Below are 15191 nucleotides of genomic sequence, written 5' to 3'. Positions count from 1 at the left end.
TTGTACTAGAGGATTTCAGAATCCTGCTGGAAGTAAACCTTCACCGCTGCTCCGAGATTAGTTTCATTCGTTGGATTTCTGGTCATTTGAGGAACCAGAACATTTTTTTCCGAGACATTAAGAAAGATTTTTAATTAACTTGTTCATTACTTGTAGTCTAGACATCCTGTGGTTCCTGGGAAGGAGACAAGTGGACCACTAATGTGTAGTTTACATTGTTACAGTAACAGTGGTGATGCGCTTATTGTTATTCGTGAGTTAAGTTAAATACGAATGGATTTAAAACCATTCCAAAATCTACATGTAACATTTGAATTCCATTGAATACAAGAATACTAACTTTATTTGTTCGTTTAAGATGTTCAAGTTATCGAAACCTCTGACCTTGAGATTGCTAGCATCATTTGAGTTACAGGGACTTGAGCGACGAAAGGCCAAAATATGCTCGATTTGCAAAATTAGCTTTTAAATATTACGAGCGTTTCTGCTAATCAGATTTGTCAGACTGTTCTTTTTATGCACACAGGCATAAACAGTGCTTCCTTTATTAAAGCTCATATTTCATCAAAGGGACTGTCCAATTCAATAGACTAGTTGTTTTGAGTAAAACATCTTCCAGTTGAGTTTTTATTGGTTGAGGTGAAGGGTAAAACGCTATTCAGCCTATAATAAGATCGTATTCTCTCATTACTTACAGAATGTGTGAATTGTTTTAGTGTATTATTAGAACTGAAGGCCCGTGACTGTGTAAGCAAGCATCTCAGTTGGGCTGTGCTGGGTAACTTACTAAGTGGCATTAGGCTGTGGAGTTGAAAGGGTTCAGCTTTTATGCCCCAATTAACATTATTCAGGAACAGTGCGTATGTAAAGTATCACTTTATTCACACTCTACATACTCTTGGATCTTGTTAGCCGATCCGTTATCCACATGGACATAAGGCATTAAGGTCTGGACAATTCCCTTATTTCTTTAGCCATCCAGGTTTAACAACTTTAGCCTCTGAGGTAGATAAGTCAAAACAAACTTGGCAAACTGAAACCGTCTCATTTCTGGAGCACCATTATCGTCTAAAATATCTCAACACTCAGCTTCTCCTCTCCCTCTTGACCCTTTGTGAGACAATCGGAACCTGTGGACCCGGTTGCCATGTTCAGTCTTGGTTTCAATGGCTCCATTGTTGTGCTGTAACAAGACGCCAGAGCTGGTTGTTTGATCCACTCGTCTGAAAAGTTTTCTTTGCCGTCGTCTTTTCTCTTCTTTTTTTGTTAACCGATGGATCAGCTGAGAAGGTCAAGGAACATTGTCTTTTGTTGTGCGGTCTCTTCCTGTATCTTCTCCTTGTTTGGGAAAAAAAGAGAACGCGATTTGGTATGAATTGCATTTAAAACGTTAGCTAATTTCTCCGCATGACTTGATGTCTCTGCAGCACTTAAAGTGATTGGCCATTATTACCATGCTAGTTTGTTGAAGCCTATCCACATATTTGTCTGGGTGTTGCTTGGTTTCGCAGCAGGTGTGTCTGTCAGCCGACTTCTCAGAGGCAAAATCATGGTCTTTAGCGTGAAAGCATAGAGGCCGCTGTCTCTCAGCCTGAGTGCTAGCAAACTGTCAGAAATCACGTTTTAGTGGCTTGTTCAGGTCACGCTGAGAGAGCAGCCTCTTGTTCCTTACTGTCTCTTTCTTTCTGTTTGACTTTCCTTTTTCTTTCTTTCTTCTCCTTTTTGCTGCCCACACTTGTCAGTGTATGCCAAAAACTGCATATGGGCAATACAGTTTTAAAACCGCCATCCACTGAAAGCAAAATATACAGTATGTAACTCTATATCAATGCTATACTTTATTCTATAATAACCTCTTTGTTTTTCTATTTTCTTAGACTTCTACTGATAAATAATCAGGAATATATCCAAACCAGCCTATTTGTTTGTAGTGAAGGTTATCATTCTGTTGGTGGTAAACAAGAGCTAGTTCACATCTTTACCGTAGCAAAGCAGTGCCATCATTAAGAGCATCCACCAGCGTAAGGGAAGACAGACATGCAGACACCATCATCACATTATACAAGGTCTTATTGTCTGGCCGGCTGCTTTGCCTTGCGTGGCATGATTTGTGGGTAGCCATCTGTGCTCAGCTTCTTTTGAAATGTGAGAAAGAACATATGCATTTGCATAAGAATAATTGACACTGCAAATTAGCCCTCCAATCACAAAGGATTATTTTTAGTGTATCGCTAAGTAGAGGCTCTTCCATCCTAGCGAAAGGAATTATAGTTAGAGATGAAGAAACTAAAATATTAAACCTGCAACAAAATTGTATTATCATAATTTATTATTATTATTATTATTATTATTATTATTATTATTAATAACATATTCTGAATGATTAAATAATGCATCTATAGAATAAATGAATTATAAAGAAATGTATGTTAATTTTATTATTAAATACTAAATTGCTAAACAATAAATGCATATGTTTAAAAATAATAATATAAATATATATGTAGAATTTTGTACTGTAATATCCCACTTCTATAACTGATTATAACTAAAGTTGAGTGCTGTAGAGTAATGATTTAAAACAGATTCCAAAAGTGTGATGAGCAGACAGATATATCGAAACATCAGATCATGTTTGTAGGTCGTGTGTGTGTGTTTTAGTTGCTTTGCAAGTGTATGTGGTAGTGCATATATAATGTTATGGTGTAGAGAGAGGAGCACTGAACAAGCACACTGTTACATTATTGATAACAGCTAATGAAATGAATCATTTCAGGATGAACAGAGGGATAAACTGTACATGTCCCTGGATGCCCACAAAAGCACACCGAGATCTATACACCCAGAAAATATTTCTAGGATAAATATGAACTACCTTATATCTAATAACAGTGGCAAAACTGAGAAGATTTATGAAAATTACAAAAATTGGAAAATATTGCACCACATTTGTGAATACGCTTTCACGCGGCGCTAAATGCATTTATCTAGATTTAGCCGTTTCTGAAAGGCCCTGTGACAGGGCTGCCCCTGCTCCATTGGGTTAGCCATTGGTAGACGGGGTTGATCTCGCCCGCTCTTAGATGGCCATGAATTCATTTGCACACATATGAAAGGAGAGGAGCCCCTGGCAAAGAGATATTTGTGCTGTCTGGTGTCAGATACCAAGATGGGGGTGTGTTTGTGTGTACATGGATGCTCAGCCTCACCCGTCTTGCCTGGTGGAGGAGCATAGGTTTATCCTGATCTCCATGGAAACACTGCAGCATGCCAGGGCCGTACCAAAGCGTGGGTACCCAGGGCATAGCACTTGATTCAGCGGGACAAGAAAAGAGTGATTATGTGCATTAGTTAGATTAAATAGTAGCAAGGATAAACATTTCACGGTTGAATGGAGAAACTGTTAAACTGGCCCTTATCGTCTTGGTCAGGGACGGTATTTAAGCGTTTTTATATTCCTACGACCCGTAGTCACACATTTATTTATTAACTAAACCACGGGCTTCTCCAGGTTATGATTCGCTTTCATACACAGAGTGGATATGTGGAGCATATATTTTTAACCTGAGCCAAATGTGCTTTTTGCAGAAGGGTTAAAAGGGCGAATGAAAAATTCTGTAAATTATTTATAATAGCTGAAACTCTTTTAGTGTTCCTCTGTTGGGTTGGGAGTGAGACTGTGCACTGGAATGTGCTTTACTTATACATTGTCAGATATGTGGTGAGGAGGTGCTTTTATCTACACCAACAAAAGAGCTGTAGGTGGAGGAAGAAGTAGGTCACGTCATTTACTTCAGGTCAGAAAGGAGCAGGGAGATTTTGACGGGTTTAACTAGACGTATAGGAGCAGTTCATTCACACATGACACTAATTATTGTGTTTTTTTCTTTCCTTCTAGTGATGCTTCTGAGGAGGTGCGTTGCTCTTTGATGTGAGGAAGAAAGGTTAGTAGACTGTTCCATTTTTTTGTCACATAAAATAAGGGGTCATAACTGAGGTTAAGAAGTGTCACAGAAGGAGAAAAACTATTTACCAGTTAAAGCTGGTTGGGGTGAATTAGAGAAAAAAGTTAAATCACCCATTTACACGGTTTAAAGCTCTTCGAATAGGAATCAAAACTACTTTTAGCCTGGTCAAGCTACCGTTTCCAAAACTGAGGTGCAAGTCAAGTGACCTTTATGTATACATGTTTAATTTTTATATCATTATCAAAACAAAATTCAAAGAAGACAATAGTAAATATTGTCAATATTCCTGTTAAAATCAGTTCAGTTCTTTTCCGGTAGCATCCGTGCAAACAAGTCAGTAATATTGGCAAAACCTACCTTATATTCACTCCAGAATTAAATTACAATACAGAGAAAAATACAGAGAATTAGCTTACCTCCATGTCATCCAAGATATTCATCATTATCTTTCTTAGTCAAAAAAATATGTTTTTTAAGGAAAATGTTTTTTATTCCAGTGTTGTTCTCCATATAGCAGACATTAACGGGGACCAACGGGTTGAAGGGCCAAATTGCAGTTTCAGTGCGGCTTCAAAGAGCTCTACACCATCCCAGCCGGGGAATAAGGGTCTTGTCTAGCAAAGCAATCAGTAATTTTCTAAAAGAAATAAATAAATACTTTGAATTTAAATACTTTTTAACCACAAATGCTCGTCATGCACTAGCTCTGCGAGGCGCTTATATGACTTCACGCTTTACATAATCACGATGGAAAGGTCACATTTTTTCTTAGTGGATGAAATCTTTCAGAAGATTTGAACATCCAGAATATGCACACAAACAGACCACTTTAAATAATAAACTGATAAAAGACATGTAAATATGTGTCTTTCAACATACAACAACTTTTAAATAGTCCTCCTGCTCCACACTTTTAAACAATAGGCTCGGGTATCATTTGAATTTGATCTGTTCCAGTTCCGATTCTGGTATGGTTTAAAAAAAAAGAAACAAAGTCAAACATTTAGATATCGAGCATATTTATTCTGTCTCTTTTTTGCAAAACATTTAATTCCTGCTCAATACTATGAACAAAAATCATCCAGTTGCATAAAAAAACTGGACTAAAAGCTTTTACGATCAACATGGAGCTGCAAGATTCTGAATAAACTGGGTCTTTTTATTTATTTATTTATTTATTTTTAAATTGAGGTTGTAGTACTCTCACAATTCATGATATTTATAACTGGAATGATTCAATGACTCTTTTGGATGAATTAGTCTTTTTGAATAAACAAATTAAAGACAAAAACAGTCCATTTTCACATAAGCGGAATAGAATTTTAGAATTTAGAATAGAATAGAATCCCATTCCTGACTTTAAGAATCCAATTCTGGATACTTCAATTCCCAACCCTAGTCATCAATTGTGACCTTTCCAACCTGACTACAAGCATTTGTGGTTAAAAAGTATATAAATGTTGTTTTGTTTTTTTTTGTTTTTATTTTTTTTTTTTAAATGGACAATTGTTTTGCTAGACAAGACCCTAATTTCCCAGCTGGGATTGTGTAAAGCTCTTTGAAGCTGCACTGAAACTGCAATTTGGACCTTAAACCCATTGGTCCTCAACGAAGTTTCAAAGTGTGGAGAAAAATCTTGGGATATTTCCTCAAAACCTTGAATGAGTGTGAGTGAATGAATGAGAATGAGTGAGTAAATTAACAGGTAATTTGAACTCTGGAGTGAATTCATCTTTTTAAGATCCGGTTTCACAGACAGGGTTTAGCCTAAACCAGGATTATGTCATAGTTTAATTAAGACATTAAGACAAGTAATTTTTATAAACATGCCTTAACAAAATCTGGTATGCACCTGAAGACAAAACAAAGACACTGACATGTTTCAAGATCAGCCGATGCAAGTATCTTTGAGTTGAAAGAGCTCAGATTTACATTTTAATTTAGTACTAGGTTGAAGTCTGGTCTGTAAGTGTACCCAACTAAGCAAGCCAAAGGCAGCAGTGGAAGAAAAACCAAAACGAAGTCAGCGGCCAGTTCTCTGTAAGAGGTTTGTGAGATTAGTAGTGAAAAACTTAAAATTAAATTAGAAAAATTTTAATTAAAAGGGACATTTAAATAATAATAATAATAATAAAACATTTACTAAAAAATATAAAACAAAAAAATGGAAAAATTCTAATGTCAAATAACTATGACCATGCAAATATTTGGTACATTTTTGCTAGATATTAAAGCTTCTCAAATGGTAAATATATAAATAAACTTTCTGTTTTGCTTTCCACTGGAGTATTATCTTTTATTGAATTAACCCTTAATTGATCTTAATCTGAGTGAGTTCTTAGATGGTGTTGCTCTTCTCATTCAGGACAGCAGTATGGTTGTATCGAGCAGGAGTGCTAATCGACAGGGTTCAGTTCGGGAAAGAGTGGCTCAAGCACCTCTTTCATTTTTCAGAGAAATAATGTGTCGGCCTGAGAGGAATCTGACACAGATAGGGTGATGAATTCTGCAGAGTCAGTAAAAGCAAACCGATGCTGAAAAACATATCTGTGCTGATCTTGGACCACACTTCAAAGGTACATGCTTCTCCTGAGGCAGCGTGCTGTATGTAGCAAGCACTTTTAATTTATTCCTCTGGGCTGAAGTACTTTTTGTTGTTGTCTTGATTTTTGTATTTAATTATTTACTTTCTGGGACAAGAGATTTAGAATGGAGATGGCTGGATGAGACAAATCTAACAAGCCACTGAAGAAAGTGCTGGCAACATGACCGTAAGCGACGTCCACAATATCCTACCTGCAGTAAAACTTCAAAGCAAGCCTGGAAACACGTTAGAGTATAGCTAAGATACGGCTAACAGTATATTTGCCACCGTAAAGGTCCTCTCCTGAGTAAAATCGCATGCTTGTTATCGCCTTCTAAGCTTTTAAGAAATATAATACTATAATAACCAAAGAGAGAGAGAGAGAGAGCTACAGGGGGGTAAGTGGAATCGGATAAGTTATTCTCTTGCCCAACAGCAAACAAGAAATAATGAGGGGAGGCAGAAACGCAGACCCTCCCAGACCTGTGTTCTTCACAACAATAAAAAAAAACACACTCTTATCAGGTTATAAGGAGACGTGTAAGCAAAAACCATGTGAGAGGATGAGGAGGAACAAAGGTGAAGACAAGAAAGTGTCGGACACTCCATTATTGTTTTCCTCTTTGTTAGCGAACAGTACATGAAGGTTTTTGAGAACTTGGTGATCTTTTTGTCAGTCATGTAGTGCACCGTGATAATGGTTTAGACACCAAGTGATTCACGTTTCATAATGAGGCAGGGTTTAGTTTCCTTTTGTTGAAGAACCGAAGGCCTGTTGAGGAGTCAAGCTCCTGGTCGGTGGAAGGAGTCGTTGGAAGTGAGAAGTGTCCATTTCATCTAAGATGATGTTTCAGAATGTGAGTCAGATCTCAAAGGCAATGAAATTTAAAGCATCGCTCCGTCTCGTGCGTGCGTCGTGCTGTTTTGTTTTTATTGCGAATTTGAAGCACAGAAAAGAGGAAAACAATGGCACCTGCGTGAAGAAGTGCCTGAGATGAGGTTTCATTTCAGAAGAAAGATCTTGAGAGCGGCAGTCAGAGGGCCATCCCGAGTCTATTAGAGCCAAACCATTTCAGAATTCAGCTTATGAATGTGCACTTAAAGTCTGACAGGGCAATAGAGACAGTTCATTTTGCTACAATCCTCCATTTTTTATTTCTCATTGATCTGTTCTCCTCAAACTGTACATTCGGATTAAGTGTGTATCTATATTAAAGAGGTATAATAATACATCGTAAGCCTGCCGACAGACAGCCTGGAATATTGGGAATGTCAGAATCCCTCCTAGTGCTAGACAACTTTTAATAAAACTGGCAAGCTGTGTGGAAAACTTTGTGATGCTTATGAGGACTCTTCAGAGAGAGAGAGAGAGAGAGAGAGAGAGCAGCGAGGTTCTTTTCACTTTCTTGATAAATGAAACGATCATGGTAGCTTGAGTTGGACTAAATGAGCAGCGAGGGATTTGTGAGGGCTTAATGTCAGAATTAGTGCTTTGTGTCAAATCACTTACAGACCAGAGGAATAACAAAGAAACACTTTTTTGAGAATCACCTTTTGCTTTTTACTTCGGAGAGCTTGTATTTGGATGAGTTTGACTCTGAGTTTTGATGAGATGAGCCATAAGATGACGTTGGTCATATTTTATTTCAAGGTCCACTTCTCACTAAGTATTAACAAACCGTTAACTGACTTTCACCTCAATAGACTGCTAATTTGCTGCATATTAATACTTAGTAAGGTCTGTTAATGTATTAGGCTTAAATTGTTAAATATGTACTAATAAACAGCCAATATGTCATGTTAATAAGCAACTTGTTAATAGTGAGAACTGGTCCCTATTCTAAAGTTTTAAAGTTTCCGGTGACTATACAGTGTTAATAAGAAATATCAGATTTCTCAAAGTTTAGTTTTTGACACATTTTTACACAATTGAATGAATTGAACTGAATTTTAACTGTAAGCCCCTCATGTGTAATAATGTTTGAAGTCACATTTCTGTGTGTAGTGTAGGTGTAAATGTCTGTCTGTTTTAAAGCGTTCTTCTCTCTTCTGCAGGTTGAGAGAGCTCTCTCCAGCACATGACACCCTCATTAGTGACCAGCAGCCAAAGACGCGGGGTCACAAACCCAATGAGTTGACCATTTCATTCACTGTGACCTAGTGCTGCGGTGCGGTCTGACAGCAACATACACAGTAGCTCGAATAACCCTTGAAACTTGTGAAGAGTGCCTTATTTTTTATGAAACCGATATAGGGTCCAACTTTTCAACATGCTTGTAGATTTTATTCATTCAATAAATTGTGCATTTTTCTAAAAAAGGGAACAGGTCTTGTGATTTATTTGCTGAACTGTGGGTGATGAAATATTTAATATCCTGGGTATTAAAATGATCAGTCTCAGATCCATTGAGAGGGTTGACATGGTTGAATCAGTACCACACTAAGGGACTGCCGCACAGGGAATTATTGCTTCAGTCTGAACATGTCACCTCTACAATATTTCTATGATTATAATGTACAATTATCCTTTCTTTTCCGTTCTCGGATCCAAGTTTTCTCTGGCTTGTCATTGTTCAAAAATTTCACGGTATGAAAGAACAATAATGTCTAGTCTCAATGTCATCGCTTGGATTTGATTTACACACATTTTGCACAAGTATTTCACAAGCGTAATGCAGAGTAGCTCTCCACGTTTTGTTCTTGAAACAGTTTAGTCCCACTAATGTGACTAAGGTAAAACGAGCGAGATGAATTTCGTGTATTAATGTCCCAGAAAAGCTGGATTGCTGTTTTCTCTGAATTGCATCAGGAAGCGGTCAAGATGCACGAATAAAGCTTCTTTGGTCTGGAAATGAAAGTTCATATATTCTGCTCTTTCTGCGTGCGTCACAAAGAGTTGATCACATGGGAGTCTACCAGAACACCTGAACACAAAGCCGGGCATTGTGTGTCGTTCTGACCTCAGTGTCATGTGACTCTGTTATGGCCAGGTGTTGCCTGTATCTGGAGCAGAGGAGGTGTTTCACTCTTTAAGACCAAACCAAACAAACTAAGGCAAGAGTGACAAAAGGAAATATTATAAAACATATACCTAAATAGAAATGAAATGCATTGAGAGTTTGAATTGCGTCTGTATACACGGAATTGATTGAAAAACAAAATCTGGGAGATTAAAAAAAAAATCCTATTAGTATTTGTGTGTGTATGTAGTAACGATTTATTTATTACATTTCATGGAAAAAAAAAATTAAGATTCAAAAATGAGAAATATCGGGCAGTATTTAATCTATAGGTCACTCATCAAATTTGTGACCTTAAGCATAATGTTCTTAAATGTTTTTGCTTGCATTGAAGCACACCGTGCTCTTTGAATCATGTGTGCTGAATGTTGAATCATCTAGTTTTATACAATTGTGAGTCCATGTCTTTAAATCAACTTTTCAACCCTAAAATAATGTAGTAAACATTAATTCAACAACATGACATGTAAAGCCTAATCTGTATTAATGCACAGAGATTTCCGGGAATGGCAGTGTATAGTTTTTCGGTTTAGTTTGTGTGTTAAATTGTGCAGATGCAAACTAAAGCATTTTCACTGGTCTCAGAACTTTGGTGTCTGTGTAATGTGTCCAGTTATATACCAAATCCTCTACAAAGTAAAACCAGATTATTTAATTGTGTTCCCAAAATGTTGGCCCCCAAAATAAAACCAATTTATTTGTATTTATTCATTTTTATTTTATATATATATATATATATATATATATATATATATATATATATATATATATATATATATAAATAAATATATATAATATTATATATTTTTAATACATTTAGGGTTAGGCCGTAGAAAAGTTTAGAGAACATTATAAAAATAATTTCGTTCATGGTTATTGAAATCACACACAGCAGTTGATTCAGTAGCTCCAGACACCATCTCGGACATCAGACGAACGCATGAATTCACCATCTCAGTTGTTTTGAGTCCAAATCTTCAGATTAATGGTCCCAGACTCGTAATCTGTAACACAGAGATGGAAAATAATGAAGAATTACAAATGACGGGCAGAAGCAGAATCTGATTAAGAATATTGACTGACTGATGTCCATTGTAAATCTATGATGACTGATGTTCCATCTTCAGTTATGAAACACAGTTTTAGAGTAGATCTTCCCAGAACAATGGTACCGGCCGCTTAACTCCACGGTGCAATTGAATTGTCTGTAAGCACATAGAACCACAAAAAGCCCCTCTGGCTTTGCTTTAGAATCACTTACGAATGATCTGAAATCAAACGCAAACAATAAAACTCAATATACTGTTTGTTGACATTTGAAATTTAGAGAAAAGAAAATAAAGTGAGAGTGCTTTTAAGGCCAAAGAGAGTGACCTTGGTGAGGCCAGCGAAAGGTATCTAACTTTAAAAACTCCATTACCTACTCCAGGACTTGCTCTCTCTCCCTCTCTCTCTCGTTTTCTTGCTTTAAGAAAGCGGAAAGTACTGTGCAGTATTTCACCTTTATCTCCCGATAGCAGGTCTTTGTGTTATCTTATTCTTATTGGAAAGAAGGGAGAAACGGGAAGGAGGGGAAAAGCCTCCAAGGCGTGATACACCACGCACTCCCCACGGATGGTGAGATACCAAACACTTCCTTTCCAAACTTTCCACACTTTCATGCTAAAGGAGATGAGAGCCAGTTGAATTGTAAAGGGAGCTTCTTTTGGATTTCTCTACAGACAAATAGAGGGATACATCTGAAAAGCCGAGCGTATGCCGCAGCACGAGGTGTATGCGCGCCTGCGCGTGTGCGTTCGCGTATATGTACTCGCGAAGAGTCGGGCTGAATAGCACAAAGAGAACTTTTAAAGAGAGAACTGTGACATATTCCCAGAGTGTCTGTCTGCCAGTCAGAATTCCCAAGCATGCTGGGTGATGTCCTCCAAAGCACAGATCTACCTGTGCAAGAGGCCCCTGTGACAGAACACATGCCGCACTGATTTTCACAGATGGGTTGCAGTGGCCTGTGAGGTTTCTCTCTCTCGCTTCAAACTGAGAACGACAAGTTTTGGGGCCACGCTAAAACTGTAGCAGGTTTTGGGTTTTTTTTTTTTTTTAAGCCTGGCACTGTATGAAGTCTGAACGCAACGGTTTCGCTCGTAAACACAAGCAGGCGCAATGTAAACCGCCTGTGAAATGTTAGCCTACATGCAGGCGTTTTAACAAAAGGTTTGCACGAGCAGGTCCAAATTGCGGTACTTTGATTACTTTCTGCTTCTTTCTGGTCAGTGCAGGCCTACGTTCGCTTTTAAGGAATTTGAAAGATTTAGGAAACAAGTATCCAGAATTTAAGAATCTTAGTGAAATTCTAGATGGCATTTATTGCGCTTCTTTTTCAGGCAAAGTCCAGTCATTACAATCCACCTTATTTTTCAGACGGACTATTTTCGATGAACGTGCGACTCATAAACCACGTTAAATATCTGAAAGAGCAAAGTGCAGTAAATAGTCAAACTGTCAAACAAATACTAGGCATGGTTCGTAACATCGAGCGGCATAACAGACTCTTACGTTAAAAAATCGAAATCGCGACGACCGGAACTTCACCCGAAAGTTTTCTCAGCGTGCGCTTTGCAACGGATCGAAGTTGGTCGCAAAGTTTCGTACAGTAACTTCTGTATGCATGTGCACTAATTAAAAAAAAAAAAAAAAAAAAAACGAAAATTCATGGTACTGGTACGCAAAAATGGACTTTGGCGTTTATGATACGCACGTGTTTGCCGTGCATATGACAACCATTTTTCTTGCACATATTATAAGCATATACCCATGATAACACACAAGGGAGCTTTTCTGTTCAGGAAATTTCGCTAATGTGACTCTAAAGCGTGATCCAGACCCTGGTATTGATTTGGAGATGCAGAAGACCCCAGAGCTGAGATGCAAGGACGGTTTAATCTTCCTCCACTCTGCATGTTAGCATTGATAGCCACCTGGTTGTTTATTGCTACAAAACCACACTTGGTGCGTGTAAAATATTTATATTGTTCAATAACAGGTCAGCTGAAGCCTTGCATTGTGTGATTTATTTGTTTTGTCGAGTGCACTGCTGTCGTATTTCGAGGAAATATCACCGTCTTTACGAGGACCGTGACGAGCCTCAAAGACAAAACAGACAACAACAGTTGACTTTCTTCTGGAAAATAAGCAGCAATTACAGACTTTAACGAGTATTAGAAAGGATTATTTCAAAATACACAATAGTTTATGACCATGACTTAACATATTCCCCGTGTTTTTAATGTGTTTGGACTCTATATAGCGGCGTCTGACATTAGTATCTGTATCTCATCTGGCTGTCCCACCGCTCTGAGAGGCCCTTTCTTCTCCCAGCATGCCTTGAGGCAGTGCGGTTTAAACAAGCGGAGTGCTTTTTGCTTTTTAACTGATACAGAACCAACAGTCAAAGCATTATTGTTTTATTGAGCCCTAACAAAACCGAGGGTTGACAGGCAGAAACAGAGGGCAAGTTTATGCTGTCTTTATTTTTATTTTGCCCGCTTTTAAATATGTTACATAGAGTACAGGCAAATCTCTTTAGACTAAACTAAACACTGAACTTCTGTTCGTAGACAAACTAAAAGCCATCGGGAAAATCCGATATTAGTGCGGTAATGACAGATTTCTGAGGCTTATTATGTATTAAAGAGATTGCTTGAACAGTGCTCTTAGTGACTTAATTTTAATTTAATAACAACTTTTCTTTCTCACACATGAGCTACTTTTTGATACCTTCTACTTTCTATTTACTGTAATAGCACGGAAAAGAACTATTTTTTACATTTTCCTTTTATGTTCCACGTAAGAAGAAAACTGGGCAGAGTAAATGATGAAAGGATTTAATTGTTTCCTCTGCTATTAATTTTAGAACACAAAAAAGTAAAAAAAAAAATACAAATGCAATTTAATTGACATGGTTAAAAAAAGAAAAAAGAAAAAAAAAAACCTTCATCAACTCTCATATTGCTGCCCAAGAAAAACATCATACATGCCGGGGACATTTGTTAATTAGCCTTTGTACGAGTAAAAACGGCCAATCTTGTATTATGATTAAAATCACTGTCCTTAAAACCCCTTGGAGAATTGAAAATCATCAATGTAATTCATCATTCATGCATGCATAATTGCGGTGCAAAAAAAATACTCGGGTCCCAAAACCCCGCTCTCACTGAAGAGACAAAGTTATCCGTGAGTGTCCCTGTCCATTATCCAGCGGGCTTACGAGCGTGGATCAGCCGGACCGCAGACTACTGCCGTCTCGCTGAATTTAACAGCTTTTTGATTCCATTCATGAGGCGCAAACATTAATATGCAAAGAACAAATGACATCTCACATACTCCGGAAACTCATCCTTCCATAAATCTGAGAATAATCCTAAATCATCCCTAAAATCTAACATGCTTTAGATTGCGATTTTCCGTGGTTTGAGTTGATATTTACAAATAGATGAAATGGCAGATTCGGTATCTCTGTCACTAGGCCGTGGCCGGGGGTCAAGTTCCTCCATTCAGACAGGACACAGGGATCACAGGGGACTCACAAAGGAGGTCTGGTCTAGACAAAGTCCCCTCACCCAGCGCTCGGTCCACACTGGAGCCCCTTAGAGACCCATCCTTCATTTGTTTCCATAGCCTTTCACTACTTGCCTTGTCAGACACCAAATGTCGCTGTCTAAACTCACTGAAGCCTTCAACTTGAACTTCAGACATGTGTCCCTATCAAAAAACAAAACAAAAGTAAAAAAAAAAAAAGTAGAATAAACCCTCAAAGTCGGAATATCGCTATATAAAAAAAAATAATAATAATAATAAAAAAATGTATTATAAAAAAAAATATATGAAAAGTAACTTGCCTACATATTTTTTATTTTATAAAAAAAATGTAAATAGATAAACGTGTAAAGTCAACCGCAAATACAAACACATTCTTTCCTTCAAAATAATTCTATTTAGGTCTAATGCCATTTTTGATAACATGATAACGTTCATTAGATGACACCAGATGATGTTTTATGTGGTTGAGGATATAAAGGCAGACACCTCACCTTCTCGTATCACCCATGAGGGAGTGTCTGCCACCCCGGTCCTCTGTGGGAGAGAGGCCTTACCGTGGCTAACTCTGATGCAAATTACCTATAGACCATGAGAATATCTGTCTGTGTGTGTGTGTGATATCTCTGTGTGTGTATATATAGCATAGCCTTCCGTCCTCTCCTTGCGTGTCTGTGTCGCCTGAAGCAATGTGCAAATTTCAACCAGTTTCAGCCTTAGAAATATCACAAAAATGTGTTGTATTTTTTTTCCAATCTTGGACAAGTATTAAGAGGTGCCCCTGTAAAGTGGCTGTTTTCTGCGCTGGAATACAATTTTGAATGCATAATGCAAAGAAATAATTTCATTTAACAATAACACTTTGCACAGAAAATGCTATATGTGAATATCCAGCTCATAATAACGCGGCAAAGAATCAGAAAAACGTTAAGTGACAGACCAACAGTGTTTTGTGCTCAGAGAACGTTCATAAATTCATTCATGTGTTCTCATGTAAATTATATGTGTGTATGATTACATTACAAA

At 37.6% G+C, this 15191-nt stretch overlaps 1 long non-coding RNA gene across 2 annotated transcripts in view; it reads left to right on the top strand.

Annotated features, from left to right (window-relative positions):
• LOC122345155 overlaps positions 1 to 8878 on the top strand; it is a 39929-nt gene extending 31051 nt beyond the window's left edge. For both annotated transcript variants that reach the window (XR_006250975.1, XR_006250974.1), the window contains 2 exons: positions 3899 to 3944; positions 8608 to 8878. This is a non-coding gene — a long non-coding RNA (uncharacterized LOC122345155). The remainder of the gene's footprint in view (positions 1 to 3898; positions 3945 to 8607) is intronic.
• Positions 8879 to 15191: the final 6313 nt, after the last annotated feature.

Source organism: Puntigrus tetrazona, chromosome 5 (genome assembly GCF_018831695.1).
Source record: "Puntigrus tetrazona isolate hp1 chromosome 5, ASM1883169v1, whole genome shotgun sequence".
Taxonomy (NCBI): domain Eukaryota; kingdom Metazoa; phylum Chordata; class Actinopteri; order Cypriniformes; family Cyprinidae; genus Puntigrus; species Puntigrus tetrazona.
This window is presented reverse-complemented; position numbering and strand designations above follow the sequence as displayed.